Raw genomic sequence first — 13,117 nt, forward strand, 5'->3', positions numbered from 1 at the left:
AGTCTTCTTACGTTCTGGAGTGATACCTAGGCAATCGCCGGAACTACAATGCCCAAAATGCTCCAAAGTCGGACGCGCCCAGAGTGAAGGAGCAAAGGGGACTCGGCCGCCATGTTAGGAGTAATGGGACGATTCCGCGGAGCCGGGCAGAGGTTTTAGGGGTACGCGGGAGTCAAGTGGTGGTTCAGTGGGGACGGTGAGGTGGAGGACGACCTGGTCGGATAGCCGCGGGCGCGAACCTGGGAACCAGAAGGTGGAGGCCGTGCTGGGGACTGATGTAGGGCGGGACCGACTGGAAGCCGTATCAAGAGGCCCAGTGAGCCTCGGTCTCAGCTGCTCCTGAAGGCGTTGCATGGAGCCCTACGCTTCCTTCTCCATTTTTTAGCTAAGAGATTGAGAGAGTCGGTTTACTTTTGGGCTTGGAGTATCATTTAGATCGGTTAACGGTACAGTTGAGAGAGTTGGTGTCTTTTGTTGAGGTACGAGGATCCTAGGCGGCGACCCTCGCCTCTATTCAGAGAAGCCCATTTCCATTCACAGAGTTGGGGTAGTCCTCCCAAATGCATTTTTGTTTTGCCGTTTGTTTTCCAACCCTCCTTCCCTCTCCCCAAGGTTTCAGATTCACTGATTTTTCATACAGGAATGATTAACAAAGGCGTCCGAAGAAATCGTTGTTGGAAGGTGGCCAAGCTGGAAAGAGACGTTGCTTTGGCCCTGCAAGTAAGAAAAGAGAAGGAGCAGCCTGAAGGAGTAACACTAAATTTAAAATGACACTTTTTTTTTTTTTTTTTTTTTACCAACCAGCGAAAGCAGATGTTCAAAGGGGATATTGGCCAGGTGCAGTCGCTCATGCCTTTAATCCCAGCACTTTGGGGGCAGAGGCAGGGGAATAGCTTGATTCTAGGAGTTCAAGCCCAGCCTGGGCAATATACGGAGACCCCCCCGTACCGTCTCTGCAAAAACATTAAATAAAAAAATTATCTGGGCATGGTGGCGTACCCCTGTAGTTCCAGCTACACTAGAGGCTGAGGTGGGAGAATTGCTTGAGCCCAGGAGATTGAGGCTACAGTGAGCCAAGATCGTACCACTGTGCTCCAACCTGGGCGACAGAGCGAGCCCGTGTCTCAGAAAAGTGGGAAGGGGTGGGATATTATTAATGATAGGCCTTCTGACGTCTGGCAATAGGTTCTAGAGTAACATCGGTCATGGATAAATTTTTTTTTAACTTAAGTGACTGAAACCAAAGTTACTTGTCTTTTGAGTGATTTCGCACAGTATCTCAAAATGAACTGTACTTTTTTTCTTGTGCCACTGAAACAATGCTGTGTGTTCTTTTTCAGAGTCTGTCACACTAAGATGAGAAATGTGTTTTCTTCCTGAAGGTGTCTGATGTGTAAAAATACTGATATACTTGGTGCTGTTTCCTCCCTTCCCTTTTGCACATTATTCTGAAACAAAATTAACTAGTTACTTTGCGTCATTGAAGGTATGCACTTCCCCTCTATGTTAGGAGTGAATAAAAAATAGATCCTAATATCAAAGAAAGGCTAGATAGAATGATTAAAAATGACCAAAACTTGTTAGAAACAGTCTCTCAGATGTATGCAGATGGTAATTACAAAAACACTTTTTCAAAAAATGATCGTATGTGTCATGTTTCTGGGAACAAGTCAAGATGAATGAGTTTGATTTTTAAGCAGAAGTAGTATGTGTTGGTGTCATCCGTGAATACCACAATGAAAAAGGCTCAAAGTTTTTGTTACTTAGAAACTTCTCTAAGTAATGGTGGTAAGTATAGGAAAAGGAACAATGTCTACCATTTTCTTTCTAACCTTCATTTTAACTATTGTAATGTTGTAAGCTTAATAGAGATTTACACTTAGGCTTAATTTCAAGCTCTTCAATTATTTTTAGTGGTTGATGATTCAGGTGTATTCTCATGTCTTATGTAAATTTATCTTGAGTTTGTTCATTTTATAATATACTTCTTTATGTAAGCCATAGCCTTGTCAGTTTGAGTTATATGGAAGACAAATTGTAGGGAAAAAGAGCAACAAACTACTCAGAAACCTTCTGTCTGAGCTGGGCATGGTAGTGCATGCATGTAGGCTTAACTACTTGGGAGGCTGAGGCAGGAGGATCATTTGATCCATTAATTTCAGGCTGCAGTGTACTATGATTGTGTCACTGCACTCCAATCTGGGCAACAGTGAGACTATGTCTGTTTTTAAAAAAGAAAGAAATCTTGTGTTTGAAAAGTGATAGGTGTAGAATACAGTGATTTCTATAATTTGTCATGTGTTTGAGTAGTTTGAAGTTTTTCTATCCTTATATCTAATAGACATCTGAACATAAAGATGGAAGAAATCCTGCACTCTTTAGAGATTTTATTTATAAAATTAATATTTGAAGAGTTGGGGAGGCCAGCTTCTGAAAAAATAACCTCAGCGTCCCGTAGAAACACTGCAGGTTAGGAAAACATTGTTAAAGTGGAATTAGGAATGTCTAGAGGAGGTAAAACTTTTCATCTCTCAAAAAAGAATTAGGGCCAAGTGCAGTGGCTGACACCTGTAATCCTAGTGCTTTGGGAGGCCGAGATGGGCACATCACTTGGGGCCAAGAGTTCAAGACCAGCCTGGCCAACATGGGGAAACCCCATCTCTTCAAGAAGTAGAAAAGTTAGCCAGGTGTGGTGGTGTACGCCTGTAATACCAGCTGCTAGGGTGCCTGAGGCAGGAGAATCACTTGAACTAGGGAGGTGGAAGGGGCAGTGAGCAGAGATTGAGCCACTGTACTCCAGCCTGGGCAACAGAGCAAGACCCTATCTCAAAAAAATAATAAAGAGAATTAGGACATTGATTTGTATTGAAATTATAGGTAGCTCATTTAAGAGTATGAAGCCAATTGCTGTTAGAGCAAGAGTTTTTTTCAACAGAGGTGTCAGGATAACCTAGAGAGCTCTAAAAGTATATGGCTATTACCTACCCATCCCTGTTGACATTTCCAGGGTTAGATCCAAGTATTGTGTTTTTAAAACTATAGGTGAGTCTACAAGAGTTGGGTGGAGTAGTCCTCTACGTCCTGTATTTGTATTTTTGCAGTATGTCACACAATAACAAAAACTTTGAGAAAGATTTTAGGTTTATTGCTAATTATACCCATGAATCAATTCTGAAAATGTGTAGATAAGGAATTTACCTGGTGAACTGTTTACACATGGCAGTTGTGGGAGGGAGAGGGGAGTGAGAGATGAGGTGAGATCAGTTTTAGCCTTAAGAGGACCAACTGGGCCAGGCACGGTGGCTCATGTGAGCCTGTAATCCCAGCAATTTGGGGCCAAGTAGGGTGGATCATGAGGTCAGCAGTTCGAGACCAGCCTGACCAACATGGTGAAACCCTGTCTCTACTAAAAATACAAAAAAATTAGCTGGGTGTGGTGGCGGGCACCTGTAATCCCAGCGACTTGGGAGGCTGAGGCAGAAGAATCGCTTGAAACTGAAAGGCAGAGGTTGCAGTGATCCAAGATTGTACTACTGCACTCTAGTCTGGGCAATAAGAGCAAAACTCCGTCTAAAAAAACAAAAAAGAAGGACCAACCATGATATCCTGACTAACCTGTATATTTCTTAGAATTAGGGTTTAGCCTAATATTAAGGAAGTCTAATTTTTTTTTTTTTTTTTTTTTTTATTTGAGACGGAGTCTCGCTCTGTCGCCCGGGCTGGAGTGCAGTGGCCGGATCTCAGCTCACTGAAAGCTCCGCCTTCCGGGTTTACGCCATTCTCCTGCCTCAGCCTCCCAAGTAGCTGGGACTACAGGCGCCCGCCACCTCGCCCGGCTAGTTTTTTTTGTATTTTTTAGTAGAGACAGGGTTTCACCGTGTTAGCCAGGATGGTCTCGAACTCCTGACCTCGTGATCCGCCCGTCTCGGCCTCCCAAAGTGCTGGAATTACAGGCTTGAGCCACCGCGCCCGGCCTGGAAGTCTAATGTTAAGAGACACCTAGTAAGAGCTCAATGCTGTGGTAAAATTATGATAGTTATGGAGAAACTTAAAAGTTGAGACTATGTTTTTTAGAATTTTCTGAAAATAAAAATTTTCCTGCCCTAAGTCTTGAATTTTTAAGTTATTGATGTTTTCTCAATGTTTATGATATTTGAACAAGTGATAATTATAATAGAGTATCTTTTAGGTCATAGTGACCCTTTTTTAGAGCTGAGAAATCTTACAAATTCTTTAGCCCATGTTTTACAGATAAGGAAATGGGCATGCGCAAAGTGAAATTAAAACTTGCCGGTGGTCACACTGTACATTGATGGCAAAAGGCAGGGCAGAATTAGAATCCAATTATCTTACCTGTTCAGTATCTTTAATGCTACAGCAAGCTCACCACTGTTTCTCTTTACTCTTTAAACAGTGGATTTTTTTTTGTCATGATACTCTAGGAATTTGATTTCTTGTATAATGCAGTTCAATACTTGTTTATATTTTATGTTTCAACCAAAAAATACACATTTTACTTTTAATAGAGGAGCTTAAGTTCCTAATGTAAATAATTGAGTGTGAGCTTCAGATACTTCAGGGTGGTATTAATAAACTTTGCTTTTCCAAATAGTTTCAGATAAGCATTTAATATTCAAAGCTTCCTCTTTACAGCTTAGGAAGTGGACTGGTTAAGTGACTTGAGTTTATACAGGAATATATCAGTATGTTCCTAATTCCCATCAAGTGTACCATTTATATAATCTTGCTAACAGATCTAACAGATTACCTTTTTTTTTTTTTCTAGAGATAGAGCCTTGCTCCGTCGCCCAGGTTGGAGTGCAGTGGCGCGATCTTGACTCACTTCAACCTCTGCCTCCCAGGTTCAGGCGATTCTTCTGCCTCAGCCTCCCGAGTAGCTGGGACTACAGGCAGGCACTACCATGCCCGGCTAATTTTTGTATTTTTAGTAGAGACGGGGTTTCACCATGTTGGCCAGGCTGGTCTCAAACTCTTGACCTCAAGTGATCTCCCTGCCTGACTCCCAAAGTGCTGGAATTACAGGAGTGAGCCACTATGCCTGTCCTCTAGGGAAAATCTTTAGTTCATTCTGGACAATGAGAAAACTTTTAACATTTTTACTTTTAGTTAACAATACTCAGGAAAATAAAAAGTGCTTTTTAGTCTTAGTGACCCAGCTTGAGTTTGAAACAAATTTACGTAATTTTAGCTGCTTAATATGCTGCTGAAGATAAATGCAGTAAATGTCCCAAGGTGAAGATTTGAAATCCAAATGTCTGTAGTAATGATTAACAGGAAAAGAGGGTCCTCTTTATTATTTTATTTCTCAATTTTTAACAGGTTTGGATAATTAAGGGAGCACTAGAAAACTTTTTTTTTTTTTGAGATAGAGTCTCTGTTGCCCAGGCTGGAGTATAGTGGTACAATTTCAACTCACTGCAACCTCCACCTCCTGGGTTCAAGCAATTCTCCTGCCTCAGCCTCCTGAGTAGCTGGGATTAACAGGCGTACGCCACCATACCCAGCTAATTTTTGTATTTTTATTAGAGATGGGTTTCATCATGTTGGTCAGGCTGGTCTCAAAACTCCTGACCTCGTGATCCGCCTGCCTCGGCCTCCCAAAGTACTGGGATTTCAGATGTGAGCCACCGCGCCCAGCCAAAAACATTTCTTTGCAAGGATAAATATATGAAGATGAACTTACCAAGCGTAAATATGTTCATGAATATAGCCACTTAAGGAAATTCAAACATGCAGAGATGTTCAGCTGTATGCAATTATATAAGTAGGTACATATTCATGAAGCCTAATTTGATGTAAAATCTGAGGGTGCTGCCTATACATAAACTTGCTTAAAGGTTAAAACTTTTAAGGAATGTTCATCAAAGTCACCCTCTTACACCTAACTCCTGTTTTCATGAATATGGCGCATAGGTGCTTATCAAACTGAATACCTTGGGGACTTGAGCTGCTTCAGCACCAGAAGATAAAATTCAGTAACTGTAATCCTTGAAGTACGTAAGTGATACATTTTTTTTTAGACTAAGCCAAAATAAAACAGCTTTCCTCCTCCCCTACCCTCCCCAACCAAACTTTTAGCCATTTTATTTATTTATTTATTTGAGATGGGGTCTAGCCATGTGGAGTGCAGTAGCTATTCACAAGCATGATCATAGCAAATGACAGCCTCAGACTCCTGGGTTCAAGCGATCCTGCCTTAGCCACTCAAGTAACTAGGACTACAAGCCTATACTGGGGCTTCTAGCCATAACTAGGACTACAAGCGTATACTGGGGCTTCTAGCCATTTATGTAGTATTAAGTGGCAGCTTCTATAGTTTCTTAGTACTTGTCCTTGTAAAACTGCACAGTGTGTATTCTCTTGGCTCAATTATTAGCATATGTAGAGCCATTTCCTTGTGAATGTTTTGTATTTTCTATAAGAAAACCAGGAAAACTTAAGTGTTTTAATATGCTGAAATAAAGCAACTGAAGAATTTTGTTTTTGCTTTTAAGTGGTAATGTATAAAAGTATACTATTGCAGATACACTTACAGAGTGCTTTGATTGCAATTAAAATACTGCAGCTGACTAGTATGTTCCATATGTGTTATCTAAATGACTTATACTGGTCATGTGCTGTTTTTATGGAATACTAACAGTAGTATGGTACATTTAAGGAGTCTTAACAGTTTAAAGTGTTATTTTGATGATAAACTGTTTACATTTATTTGTTTTTACATTTGGCAGTTTAAATGCAAGAGTCTCCATTTCAGCTGTTTACTCTGTATATCTTTAATGTTGGGCATTATGCCTCTTTCTTGAGTTTCAGTCCTATGACTGTTCCATTTTCAGTATTCATGTTTATGTGTCTTTCTAAAATTGTTTTGCTTCTGTTTCTTACTGCTCTTGAGACAATTTATGGGCAAATTTTGTTACTTTTCAACTGGCAGTGTATTTCCCTGTGAAGAGTTGCTGGATTGCCTCATTTTTCAGATAAACTGAATTAACGTAGTAGTGAGGAGAAACCAGATTTCAGAGGTTTGAGAAGTGAATGAATGGGAATGAGAAAAGTAGGTACTTAAAGTAAACTTCAAAGAAGTTTGGCTCTGAAAAAGGCAATGGGTTAGAGAGGGCAGGATTGTAAGGATTTAAGATGGGAGAAGAGGCATAAGCATATTTAAATTTCCCTACTTAGGGGCCAAAAATCATACTGTACCTCAGTCTGATAACTTTGTAAAAGAATTCAAGGACACAAAATTCTGCCCTGCCCTGAAATCTAGCCAGGAGGAAGGGAGAGGAGCTCTGAAGTACTTTTGTAATTTTCTTCTACATAATAATTGATTTTTGTTTATTTTTCTTTCCCATAGCTCCTATTTGCCAGGTTTTTCATGGCTGCCTATTTAACCAAACTTGTACTCGCAAGAATAGTGCATATTTATGATTCTTAATTCCAAAAACACATGGCAATGATAATGTCTCTGCTTCTTTTGAGAAATTAACTTGGTTCTGAAAGATGGCGTTTGCTTTTCACACCTGTATCATTAATACTTCCTTGCCAAACCTAACTAGGATCCTCCCCACCACTATTAGAGAACACTGATGCTCGGTTGAACCAGGGTGTTAAATGTGAACAGGATTTGTCTGTGTTGTTGCCCAAATATGTTTATCAATACACATTACCCGGAGGAAGAGAAATCTGAGATAATTGAATTCATTAGATTACTTACATGAAGAAGGTTTAATTGTATAAATACAGAAAAATGCACAAGGAAAGAAACTGACACCTTAAGGCAACAAAGCCCTCCATAAAAAGTAACCCAATTCTGAGAGTTGTGAACTAATGTCCATTACCTGAAGTCCTTCTCATTCCATTACCCAATAACATAAATAATATGAATAATATAAATAATAAGCAGCTTTATGTCTTGAGAGATTTAACTGGCAGAATAAATGGAAAGAAGTCAGTAAAAAGGGAGCAGTTGACCAAGCACGGTATCTCACGCCAATAACCCCAGCACTTTGGGAAGCTGAGGCAGGCAAATCACTTGAGGTCAGAAGTTCAAGACCAACCTGGCCAACATGGTGAAAACCCGTCTCTACTAAAAATGCAAAATTTAGCCAGGCTTAGTGGCAGGTGCTTGTAACCCCAGCTACTCAGGAGGCTGAGGCAGGAAAAATCACTTAAAACCCGGGAGGTGCTGGGCGTAGTGACTCCCGCCTGTAATCCCAGCACTTTGGGAGGCCAAGGTGGGCGGATCACGAGGTCAGAAGATCGAGATCATCCTGCCTAACATGGTGAAACCCCATCTCTACTAAAAATACAAAAACAAAATTAGCTGGGCTTGGTGGTGGGCGCCTGTAGTCCCTGCTACTCCGGAGGCAGAGGCAGGAGAATGGCATGAACCCGGTAAGTGGAGCTTGTAGTGAGCCAAGATCGCACCACTGCACTCCAGCCTGGGCGACAGAGTGAGGCTCCGTCTCAAAAAAAACCCAAGAGGCAGAGGCAGTGAGCTGGGATCGTGCCATTGCATCCCATCCTGGGCAACAGGACGAGGCTCCATCTCAGAAAAAAAAAGGCCGAGCATGGTGGCATGTTCCTGTAGTCTTAGCTACTCAGGAGGCTGAGGCAGGAGGATCATTTGAGCCCAGGAGTCGTAGGTTGCAGTGAGCTAATATGGTGCCATTGTGCTCCAGCCTGGGTAAGAGTAAGGCCCTGTTTTAGTAAAAAGGGAGTAACCAAGACAGGTAAGAATTCAGTATAATAAAAGTCAAAAGAAGTTTATTACTAGAGTGTGGCCCTGTAACCCGGTATGTCCAAATGTGATTTAATTTGCTCTCATGAGATGTGCATCAGGAGGAATAACCTGAGGAATTTCAAAGAAAAAACAAAATGTGACCTGCTAGTTCTGTTATTCTGCCACAAGTTAACACATTTTGAACTTCAGTTAAGTGCAGAGTCTCAAACGTCCCGTGTGACTCCCCAAATCTCAAAAATGTAGGCTAAAACCTAATTTTGTGTCCAAGCCAGTGCCTGCGTGTTCTGCTGAATGTAAAATTTTGGTCCAGCAATCTTCTTACCACTGGAGGGAGGCAGAAAATAAGGTTTAATGGTAATTATTTATTGTCATGGGCCCATATTACACCCAGATTTAGAGAGCTATTTGACACACCTGTAACCTAATGTTAATTTTAACTTAATATCTGCTCAGTCAGGTAAGACATGAAACTTCATACAGGTCCATTTAACGTGCCTAAACCTAAGTAGAAACACAAAAGCTATGTATAGTCCCTTGTTGCTTGAGATAACACTAAATTTTTAAAGAATAGCTTGGTGCTGTGGTAGATAGAGTTCACTTAAAATGCATTTAACAATTTACAAATAACTGGAAAGTAATTCATCTTAGAACCCTGGTAGGGACATGCTATTAAAATATTTGTGTACTAGTTGAAGTCAAAATAGAACTACAGCCTATCGCACGGTATTTATACTACTATACATTATGATTAATAAAGCCACCTAAGGTCGTTACTCCATGATCATGGGAAGTTGGTTTAGTCATTAAGAGTTTGGGTTTAGCAACAAAAATCTTGCGTTTGAATCTAAACACATTACGTGATTTTAGGCATGTTCATCATTCTGAGATTAAAAAAGAAGGAAACATATGAAAAATGCTTAATAAGTACTCAAAAGGTAGTATGGTGTAGCAACTTAGAATGTAGACTTCAGAGCCAGTCAGCTAGGATTGAAATGACACTTCCGCCAATAACTGTTGACTATAAGCAAGTTATTTAACTCTGCCTCCATTTTTGTCTGTGAAGTAGGGATAAAATCTTCCTTGCTAGGTTGCTGTAAGAATTAAATGGATATATCACATGTGAGATCACTTTATTTGAGGCCAAAAAACTTTTTTTTAAAACTAGGATTAACTGAAAATAATCTATTAAAAACATTCTTTATCATGAAAAGTATGATTTTCTGTACCTTAGGTGTTATAAAGCAATGTCCCCTCAGTTTTGACTTTACCAAAATACCTATCTTAGTAAATGATACTTTATATACCAAATATTGCATGTGTGTATATAAACTTCAACTGTCTACTTCTATCATTGACGGTTTAAAAATTGAGATAAGGTAAGTATTAGCTGAGTAATATAACCATTTTCTATATTTATTTATTTAGAGAGTCTCACTCCGTCACCCAGGCTGGAGTGCAATGGCGTGGTCTCAGCCCACTGCAACCTCTGCCTCCCAGGTCCAAGCAATTCTCCCACCCCACCCTCCCAGGTAGCTGGGACTGTAGACATGTGCCAACACACTTGGCTAATTTTTGTATTTTTAGTAGAGATGGGGTTTCACTCTGTTGGCCAGGCTGGTCTCGAACTCCTGACCTTGTGATCTGCCTAAGGTTCAGGATCACTTGAGCCCAAGAGGTTGAGGCTGCAGTGAGCCGTGATGATGCCACTGCACTCCAGCTTGGGCTACAGAGCAAGACCTTGTCTCTCAAATAAAATAAACAAATTCACGATGCTTCCCAAAAGCTGATACTAACATCTAAGAAATAATTTTACCTTCTAACTCTCCTTCCCTTTTAGCACAATGCTGCTGGCTCATAAACCACTAAGCTGCCTTGGCAGCCACATGTTATTGTTACCAGTAGGTAATATGCTATTATCTTCTGCTTGGCACATATGCAGTAGGCATGAAGTAATTGCTTGCTAGATAAATAGTTGTAAATTCTAAAACTCTGATGGATTGCTTAGTCCTTTAACAATTAATTTACATCCCCCTCCCACTCATCCATTTCTTTTGTGACAGATTTTGCACTAGCAAACTGCACTGTTTCAGACAATCAAGAAAATATAACATTTCTTCATGAAATCTTACCTCGCCTCAACAGGAGACTGAATTGGAGTCCTCGATTCTCAGTACATCAGAACTAGTCTGTGAAAGGATCAGGAGAGGACCATAATATTGGAGAATAAAACATTATGTATTGATGGTTGAACTTTATGTCATCCTGTAGTTAACGCTATGACCACAAGGCCATTACTGTTAACACTTAAGTTTATCTTCTGAAGGAAGCCTGTGAAATATCTCCAGAAAGACTACGGGATTTTTTTTTCTGTTTGTTTGTTTGAGATGGAATTTGCTCTGTTGCTCAGGCTGGAGTACAGTGGTGCGATCTCAGCTCATTGCAACCTCTGCCTCCCAGGTTCAAGTGATTCTCCTGCCTCAGCCTTCGGAGTAGCCAGGACTACACACTGTGCCACCACAGCCAGCTAATTTTTGTATTTTTGATACAGAGGGTTTCCCCATGTTGGCCAGGCCGGTCTTGAACTGGCCTCAAGTGATCCGCCCACCTTGGCCCAAAGTGCTGGCCACCACGCCCAGTCAGACTTGTTTTTTAGTGAAATTAATTGTTTTCCTTTAGCACCTTATTCTTTATGATAACAGATTCCAAGAATATGTAGTCTTGTCAACAGCTGTTTCATCCTCAGTTTCTTTAAAAATAATATCCAATTAGAACATTTTTAGATAGGCCATATCCAGTCTATTTTCCTGTCATCGAGTAAGGTTTTCTGTCATCAGCACAGGCCTATGGAAGGACAGTAAAGGGTCTCCTGTTACATACCCCAGCACTAATGTTTGTAATAGAATGTTGAGATAAGTTGTTGCCATGTAATTGAACTACATTCAGTCTTTCTCTACCCTCTGTCCTCTGTTTACCCACCTATGTGTGTTGTGTATGTCCTACTAATTATATTGAAAGTACATGACCACTAAGTTGTTCTTTTTTTTTTTTTTGAGACACAGTTTTGCTCTTGTTGCCCAGGCTGGAGTGCAGTGGCACGATCTCGGGTCACCGCAACCTCCGCCTCCCGGGTTCAAGCAATTCTCCTGTCTCAGCCTCCTGAGTAGAATAGCTGGGATTACAGGCATGTGCCACAGTGGTGGCTAATTTTGTATATTTAGTAGAGAAGGTTTCTCCATTTTGGTCAGGTTGGTCTCGAACTCCTGACCTCAGGTGATCCACCCGCCTCAGCCTCCCAAAGTGCTGGGATTACAGGTGTGAGCCACCACACGCCCAGCCCATAAGTTCTTTTAAAAGCAGGAGCTCAACCATATTTGTATTCCCATTTCCTTCAGCTTAAAACAGGGCTTTTGTTTCTTCAGTATATATTCATTCGGTATCCACTAGGTGTCAGATAATATACAAGGTAGGTTCTAGGGATACCAAGATAAACACAGACTTGCCAACATGAGTCTGACAGTTTTGGCGGGGAGAGATGGAAAATAGATCTGCAAGCCAAAAAAGCTGCAGTAGAATAATATAAATATTGTAATGGCAATACAATACAGAACTATTACTTTTACATTTAGTAATCAGTATCAATTAAATGGGTAAAATGGATATGTTGGCATGAATGAAATACCACTGAGAAAAACACTAAGAACTGTATAGAACTTGAATTAGACATATCACTAATATTAGTAGGAAAGGAAGAGAATATTTGATTCTAGGTAGGCTATCAATCAGGATCCTTTTCCAGCACAGCCCTGGAGTAAAATCTGTAATCTTCGAAAACAATCACATTTTTGTTCTTATGCAATCTTTTTTAAAAAATCATTTATTGTTTTGGCTCCAGTCCCTGTATGTTAAAATTGTAGTGTCAGTCTTAATTCTCACTTATCTTCCCCAGACCTTATTCCCTAATTTTCTCATTTCCATTAGTCTCAATAAGTGCCAACCTTACCTTGAGTAGAATAGTGGATTTCCCAGCTTACAATGACTAAAAAGTCATCATTTCCCAAAACATCTGTCCAAAAAGTCTGCCTCAGTGACTAAATTTCTAGCATTAGAATGTCATTCTTAGTACACTGATTTGATCTTTACAAATTACATAAATGTATAAAATTATCACATGTACCCCAAATTATATACATCTAATGTGTATGTGTCAATAAAAAAATAATTTTGTATGCTTTTTCTCCTGTTAAAGAATTCTTTTCTTTTTGAGACAGGGTCTGGCTCTGTCACTCAGGCTGGAGTGCAGTGGTGCAATCTTGGCTCACTGCAGCCCCCGCCTCCCAGGCTGAAGTGATCCTCCCACCT

At 40.4% G+C, this 13,117-nt stretch overlaps 1 long non-coding RNA gene across 2 annotated transcripts; it reads left to right on the forward strand.

Annotated features, from left to right (window-relative positions):
- Positions 1 to 34: 34 nt before the first annotated feature.
- On the forward strand, positions 35 to 11,209 carry LOC117080331. Of its 2 annotated transcripts, none has more exons than XR_004435787.1 (3): positions 35 to 1,486; positions 5,935 to 6,014; positions 10,819 to 11,209. It is a non-coding gene; the product is annotated as an uncharacterized LOC117080331 (long non-coding RNA). The 2 variants fall into 2 exon arrangements; XR_004435788.1 differs by lacking the exon at positions 10,819 to 11,209 and having other exon boundaries at positions 35 to 837; positions 1,341 to 1,486; positions 5,935 to 6,269.
- The last annotated feature ends 1,908 nt before the right edge of the window (positions 11,210 to 13,117 follow it).

This window comes from Trachypithecus francoisi, unplaced genomic scaffold (assembly GCF_009764315.1).
Source record: "Trachypithecus francoisi isolate TF-2019V2 unplaced genomic scaffold, Tfra_2.0 Lachesis_group8, whole genome shotgun sequence".
In the NCBI taxonomy this organism is placed as follows: domain Eukaryota; kingdom Metazoa; phylum Chordata; class Mammalia; order Primates; family Cercopithecidae; genus Trachypithecus; species Trachypithecus francoisi.